We start from the raw sequence: 8,119 nt of genomic DNA, 5'->3' as shown, positions 1-8,119 counted from the left end.
AATATATATACTTTGTGGGGTCTAAAATGGAATGACAAACTTAATATTCCCTCCATGCTATGGTGGAGGGTATAAAAACGACAAAACATCTCAATTGGCCAATAAATGCAATCTGCATTGTCTTCACAAACAAACATCACAGCCAACCTTCTTTTTGTCATAATGTAGGGTATAAAAATTAAATGCCATTGACTGGATATGCCAATGTCAAAATGCAAACATGTGATAAGCTAACTTTAGAATTTCCACAAAATCCAATTGTAAAACTTTATCGTTGTGTTGTGCAGATTAAAAGAAATAACCTTTTTCCATTTGCGGTCAAAGAAATTTAAAATCGCAATTTGATAGCATAAACTTCTTGGCCAAATAAAAAAAACACAAGCAAGCCATTAAAAAACAAAGGCAATAAATGTATTGGCATGCACAAATATTTCGTTTCAAAAATTTTGAAAATTCTTAGAATTTATCTAATAATTGGTTTTGAGTTGATTTTGAAGTTCATCGCTCATGGGAGAGTGTTTTTGCAAAATGTTGCTACACCTTTAGCTTCAGCTAGCTTTCGGGCGGCAACATCTACCAGCCAGGAGATTTTGTGTGACTAATATCGCCCGCCAATAACTCTCAGCTGGTATTCACTTGACTGGGTTTAGGTCGCATCGTTGTAACGGCAAAGCCCATAGAACAGTTGGTGCCTTAACGCTAAACACAACACACCGGTGATCGCTTAACTGACTAAAATAACAATAATAACAGCAACAACAAAACAACAACCAATAAAAAAAAGCAGTTAAACAACAAACATTTAAATCGTATTTCATTCATTCTAGTTTACATTTTTTGAAAAATAAAAACAAAAACAACCATTGCAAAAAAATAATAACAAAATAACAACATTGTTGTTGTGATTTTAACAAGGTTTTTTTTGAAACCATCCAATCTAATTTTCAATTACGCCGAAATAATTTCCAACAATTTTTTCTTGTTAGAACAAACGATTTATTTGTTATCGAAGTAATTGAAGAAAACAAAAGAAAAACCGTAGCTACGGAACAATAAACGTAAAACATTTCGTTCGAAATTAAAAGCGAAAAAGTGAAATTCCCAACGGTTTCCCTAAACAGGTAATCAAAACAAAACATTGACATTTTGAAGCGGAAATGTATTGACATTTCGCCAGCATATTTCACAAAATAACTTTTAATTTCTATGATCATCGAACAGTAGGGGAATATTGAAAAATAATTAAAAACGATTTCTTATTTTGTAAAAAAATTGAATGCCTAGAATGGAATGTGATATTCGTGGCATATAAGAGTCAAATTCGTGATTTCCCATTGTAGTATGGATAGAGTTCTAGATTTGTGAGGAAAATCTTAGGAGAAAGACTCATACAGTGTTTAGATTGGACCGTACCATGGTGTTTTTAACGTGAGAACAAATCAAAAAGAACATTTTTTAGTAAAAGTTACATGAGTTCTTAAAGGCGATCTATCTCCATTTGGATAAAGGAGTAGTGAAATAACTGACTGACCGAAGATCAACGCCCAGCTGAAGCTAGAATTGCAATTAAATTGAAGAAATTCTCCACGAGGGTCAGTCTTGGTGCGTAGGCGTGTGATAAGGTTGGGTTTTTGGAAATATGTATTAAAAGGGTACGAAAAGTACTAAGATGTACTAAAAACTGAATACTTTGAATTGGACAAATGGAGTGAGCTAGAATTTGCAATGAGTGTGACTGATGGAAAGCAGGATAGGGTTTTTGAAAACTTAAAAATGAAGATAAGTTCTAAAATGGTACTAAACTTCCTAAATGGTACCATTTGGTATTATGTGAAAGGATAGAGCTAAAATCTCAACAATTTGATTTGGGAATCAATGTTGAAAAAGATTGATAGATGAATGTGGTTTTGAAAATGAGTACTAATTGAGCACACTGTACTAAATAGTACTAAATTTGATTTAGGATGAATGGATGAAGCTGGCATTTTGAAATTTTGTATAGGGATCCCTGTTGGTGGTAGGTTATTGGTTTTGGAAATATGTACTCTAAGTGTACGAAAAGTACTAAATAGTACAATATTTGGTATTAAGTTTACAGATAGTGCTTGAAATCAGAAACTTGAGTTTAGGGTCGCAGTTCATGTGTAGCCTGGACATAAGGATGTGGTTTCGGAAATGTGAACTAAAGTACGAAACGTACTGAATAGTACTAAAGTTGGTATTAGATGATGGAATAGAGCTGAAATCCTGAAATTTGATAACGATGTCACTGTTGGTGTCTGTGGTTGAGATATGAAGTTGGTCTTGGAAATGTGTACTATAACTGTACGAAAAGTACTAAATTATATTATATTTGGTATTGGTTGAAGTGATAGAGATAAAATTCTGGAATTTGATATTAGATAACTTGTGGTATATGTGTTTGAGATTTGGCATTGAATTGGAAATGGATTTGTGGTTTTTCTATCCAAAACTATTTTAACGTCTTTTCACAATAAAAGTTGGCCACCAACATATCTAAATCCTAGAAATCAATACCAAATTTGACCTCAATATCACATTTTAAGATTCAAGCTATACACATTTACTTAATGACAAATTTAAATCCACCCCCTCCAAATCAAATATCAGAATTCCAGCTCTATCCTAAGACCCAATCCCAAATTTATTACCACACTTTTCGTACAGTCCAAAACACGTTCCATATCTCAATTCCAGATACAAAAAGAGACCTCAAAATCAAATATCGGGATATCAGCACTATTCCTTCATTAACTAACCAATTTAGTACCATTTAGAAGAATTATAGTACACATTTCCAAAACCACCTCCATCTTAACCACAGACACCAGTAGTGACATCTTTATCAAATTTTTGGACTTCAGCTCTATTCCTTCACCCAATGCCAAATTTAGTGCCATTTAGTACTTTTTCGCACAAATATAGGACGCATTTACAAACCACCGCCAAATCTATGACAGAGTAATGCAAATATAAAATTTCAGGATTTTATTTATACCAATACCAAATTTAGTAACATTTAGTACCTTTTGTAAAAAAATATAAGAAACATTCCCAAAACCACATCCCAGAAGAAAAAAGAGGCAACAATAACAAATATCGAGATTTCTGCTCCATTCCTTCATCCAATACACAATTTAGTAGCGCTTAGTACTTTTCAAACAACAACATTTCCAAAACCACCTCCACATGTAAACCACAGACACCAATAGTGACATCTTTATCAAATTTTAGGATTTCAGCTCTATCCCTTCCCTTAATACCAAATTTAGTACCATTTAGTACTTTTCGCAGAAGCGCATTTTCATACCACCGCCAAATCCCAATTTCAGATACCATCAGTTATCTAAATATTAAATTTCAGGATTTTATCACTATTCTTTTACCCAATACCAAATTTGGTACCATTTAGCACTTTTCGTACAATTGTAATACACATTTCCAAAATCATCTACATAGTTTAAGGCTACAGATAAACAGCGACTCTAATACAAAATTTTAAACTGCAATCACTATTTGATCACACAGTTCGAAATTGTACCAAATTTAGTATCATTTAGTAATATTCGTACACATATCCAAAATCAGCCAACAAACATACCAAATTTTAAGTTTTTAGCCCTATTCACTCACATACCATTTTTAAAGTTTAGTACCCTGTTAGAACTTTTCGTAATGAAATTTCTAAAAACCCTTTGGTACATCTATCCTGCACTCAATCAGTGTCTCATTTAAAATTTCAGAATTCTATCTAATTCCGTTTGTACGATACAAAGTATTAAATTTTTAGTAAATTGCAGTACTTTACGTACCCTTTTAGTACGAGTTTTCAAAAACTCAGCCTCTTCCTTGTATAAAATTTCAAAATTCTAGCTTCAGCCGTTTCTTCTGGACGTTGATTTTCGTCAGGCAGTTAGTCAGCTACTTCACTACACTTTTACGTTCATAGACATGTGTACAGGGTGAAATGAAAAAAAAACTGCAATCAACTTCAGACTGCTGTCATTTCTAAGTCACTCGTCCGTTAGCTGTTAAAATTATTCCAGTGACAGCTCATTATAATGTTTACAAGCGTACAAAAGCACTTTGGCGTGAATTTTCCAGAAAAAAAGTTATTCGTGATGGAATTCAAGCGTGATAATGTGATTTCTTTATATTTGGCTGGAAAATCACAAGTGGCTATCGTTAGAGCACTACAGCATTTAAATGTGAATAAATCCGTGATACGGGTAGCGTAACCCGACGTCAAGGAAGTGGACGGAAGAAAACAGCAACATCAGCAGAAATGGTTCGAAAAGTAAAGAAGCGACTTGATCGACTTGCTACCCGCGTCGCAATAGCCGAAAAATGGCTCGTGAGCTGAACATATCGCAATATTCCATTCGGCAAATATTGACAAATGAGCTCGGGTTAAAGCCATTGAAATTCCAAAAAAGTGCAAGAACTAACACCGCAAGAGACAGAAAATAGACTCAAAAGAGCTAAAGAGTTGATTCGCTTGGCCGAAAGTTGTGAACTGCCAAATTTGGTTTTCTCCGATGAGAAAACGTTCGTTGTGCAGCAGTTTGTAAACAAACAAAATGATTGTGTTTACTTGCCAAAGAGGTCAGCTGAAAATGTGCACCTTCGGTTGGATACCAGAACTCAAGCGGCGGCCATGGTGATGGTGTGGGCCGCCATAACAGCCGATGATCGCTATCCTCTTATATTAATCTTCCTTCGGAAGGTTGTGCGGTTACAACAGGCGGATGGAAATAGCTAAATCGGATTAGAATTTTACTCCGATCGTGAATATATATGCATTTTATAATGTCTAAAATTATTACTTCGATAAGCTACAAACGGAATGATGAACTTGGTATAACCTCCATGTTATGGATAAGTAATTTAATAGCAGTTTGGCAACAATTAATTAGGTGTCAAACTTAATTTAAAACGTTTGTATGTGCATGGCTTGGTTGGAACACCTTTGATCATTATTTTGTTGTTCCTCTATTATAACAGCTGGTATCTAATAAATATTATGCCAAATTTTGTTCGTTTATTTTTATACCCTACAACACTATGAGTTGGGGGTATTATAAGTTTGATTGGGCCAGAATTTATGTAACACCTCGAAATATTGGTTTCCCATATAGGAAAGTATATATGGATCTTCCTAGCTCGCCGAGCTGAGTCGATCTAGCTATGTATGTCCGTCCGTCCGTCTATCCGTCTGTCCATGTTAATTTGTAATCACGCTACAGGTCGCAATTATGGCCCGATCCTTACGAAATTTTGCACGAAGATGGGGTTAGGGTCAGAATAGAAGCCTATTTCTTTTGGAGATGATCGCCAAATGTTTAGGGGTTGAAATGGACCAAATACTGAAAAATTGTCGGATTTTGCAGTAGCTATACAAGTCGCAATTATAGACCAATCGATGTAGCTAGAGTTTAGGGCGGGGAAGAAGCCTACCAATTTGGGTGGTCATCGGATAATATTTAGCGGGTAAAATAGACCATATCTTTTGTTTTGAAAAAAATCAAAATTTTTCATTAAACCGCGAATATTTTAAATACCGGCGAAATCACAAAGCCATGACAAGGTTACTTCTGACCTTTACATTGATGTTAACATCCAACAAATCGGATATATAGCAAAATATGTTTGATATATGTATATGTCTATCAAAGAGGATATGCTTGAAAGATCTCTTATATGTCGAGAACGGCTGAACTGATTTCGACAGTTCTCATTAATTCAGAATGGCCTCTTGGCAGGAAAGAAAAAACGTCTAAAAAAATCGCATAAAAATATCTCTCTATAGATGAAAATATTGATTTTGTAACATTTTCTCATATTTTTTCCATTTTGTCATATTTTTGGCATATTTTCATTTTGAATTATAAATTTGGTAATATTTCTACAGCTAACAAAACTAAGTAGTTAGGATATCAGGATATCATATACAGATCGCATTTATGGCCCGATCCTTACGAAATTTTGCATGGGGATAAGATGAGGGTCAGAATAGAAGCCTACTCTTTTTGGAGATGATCGCCATATATTTAGGGGTTGAAATGGACCAAAAAACTGCAAAATTGTCAGCAGGTCGTAATTATCGCCCGATCCTCACGCACATTTGAATGGGGGATACCGGACATTGCAAAAGCCAAGGAGTTTTGGATGGCCATCCAAAAATATTCATTGTGGGAAATTGTTTACCAACATTTGCAGACAAAATACGAAAATGTTCATTCCAGTGACTTTTTGGAGAATTCACAAATACAGGAAAGACGCACTTCTGACTATTTCGTTAACGCTGATTTCGTTGAATAATATAGTCAAATGGTTGTATCTCATATAGATGCGTTTCTGTCAAAAACCAACAATAAATGTTAATCTTTTGCCACTTCTGAGAGATGATAGGTCTTTGGGAAATATTGGTTCCAGATCTAGGAAGACCATTTAAATTAGTTTAAGTTGCTATTATTCGAAAATTAGAAAACGAAACCTGATGATTTTCTTTTATTATTTGTCACAATATCTTGTGGAATTCTTTCGAGTATCTCTCCTATATAAACTGTATTTATTATTATAGTGTTGTAGGGTATTCAACGGTCGGCCCCGCTCGACTATAGCCTTTGCTTACTTGTTTGCAATATTTTTGTTTTGAGTGAAAAATTTATATTTACTCTCAACAACTTGCTACTGGGAAAATAAACAACCGTTGCCTATGTTAGTTGTATTTGTATTAGCATTCCTATCTATGCACGGAACTTTGGTAAAAGTTTACGTCATTTCATAAAATCTTTCTTCGCCTTCTTTATATACAATATATATGTGCATTTCGTTTTAAACAAATCTGAGTGCAACGTCTGCCTCCCAAAATTCCCATCCTTTGTCTTCCTTTGAACTCTTACCGATCAGATCGCGTCGTAATCATTTTCACCATCCCAAAATATTTCAATTCCGTTTAGATACAAAATTGTATCCGGATAAACATCGGATTTATTCAAACCGACATTGCTGTATAGTGCATGATATGACTTCGATAAGGATTATATTAAAATATATTTATTGGAGCAAAAGAATACCGGACCTAGTTTCAACAAATGGTAAAATTCGGTTGAATATGAAATGATCTATTAAATTTGGGCCGATATTACATACATGATGAGCAATAACCGTAAAATCGGATGAAGATGTATATCGAAGCTATATAAAAATCAGAACCGATCTCGATAACATTTGACACAGGTATTTTCGAGTGATTACTTTTTACTGTGACTCACTTTATTGACTTTTAATACTGAAATTGGGCTATATAGGTCCACGTTTTGGTATAGCCCCCATATAAGATTTTTTTTGTGTTTTAGTCACAATTTTATCCCAAATTTGTTGTAAATTGGCAGCATGTGTTCCCATTATGTAAGAAACATCCTTGCATAGAACTGTCAATATAAGTCTAAGTTTCTGTACCTCCATATATTCAATATTTTAATGATTTGTATCACACTTTTCAAGGGATTATTTTCAAAATTTGGAATTTGAAGTTCACTCCAGGTACTTCATCAAAAAATTACTTACACTGGTCCACGTCTTCGTAAGTGATATATATCTGCGAACTAGGCCCCATATAACGGGGGGTCTATATATTCGGTATTATATTCTTTTTTATTTTTTTTTTTTTTGAAATTTTGCTTTTTTTCAAATTGTGGAGGGTACTCAAATTTCGTAGCGGAACAAATTACGTCTTTTTTTCTTTTTTTATTTAAAACAATTTTGTATGAAGTATTTCCTAAGAAATTAGTAATGTAAACCGCAATCAAATACTTCGCAATTTTCATTAATTTCAAAATAAAGTACGTGCCTCTTTACATTCATCGAAGCCACAAAATTTGCAATTCCACAATTACTTTTTACAAAAATATTTTTAAGAAATCAAGTGTCAATCAGTCGCATTGTGGAACAAAATTAAAAGAAAAACGAAAGGCGCGAATTCGTCATTGGTTTACATTTTATATTTCAGCGTATGAAATATTCGTTCTATCACTGTGTAGCCTTTGTAAAATTGTTTTTTAAGTTTGCCATTCCGTTTTTAACACCTCGAAAT

At 34.0% G+C, this 8,119-nt stretch overlaps 1 protein-coding gene across 1 annotated transcript in view; it reads left to right on the top strand.

Annotated features, from left to right (window-relative positions):
- The first annotated feature begins 672 nt into the window (after positions 1-672).
- The window catches only part of LOC101897307 (sodium-dependent nutrient amino acid transporter 1), a 28,242-nt gene continuing 20,795 nt past the window's right edge, over positions 673-8,119 (top strand). The window contains exon 1 of the mRNA XM_005188488.4: positions 673-1,121. The gene's annotated coding sequence lies outside the window, so the exon portion shown is untranslated. The remainder of the gene's footprint in view (positions 1,122-8,119) is intronic.

This window comes from Musca domestica, unplaced genomic scaffold (genome assembly GCF_030504385.1).
Source record: "Musca domestica strain aabys unplaced genomic scaffold, Musca_domestica.polishedcontigs.V.1.1 50, whole genome shotgun sequence".
Lineage (NCBI taxonomy): Eukaryota > Metazoa > Arthropoda > Insecta > Diptera > Muscidae > Musca > Musca domestica.
This window is presented reverse-complemented; position numbering and strand designations above follow the sequence as displayed.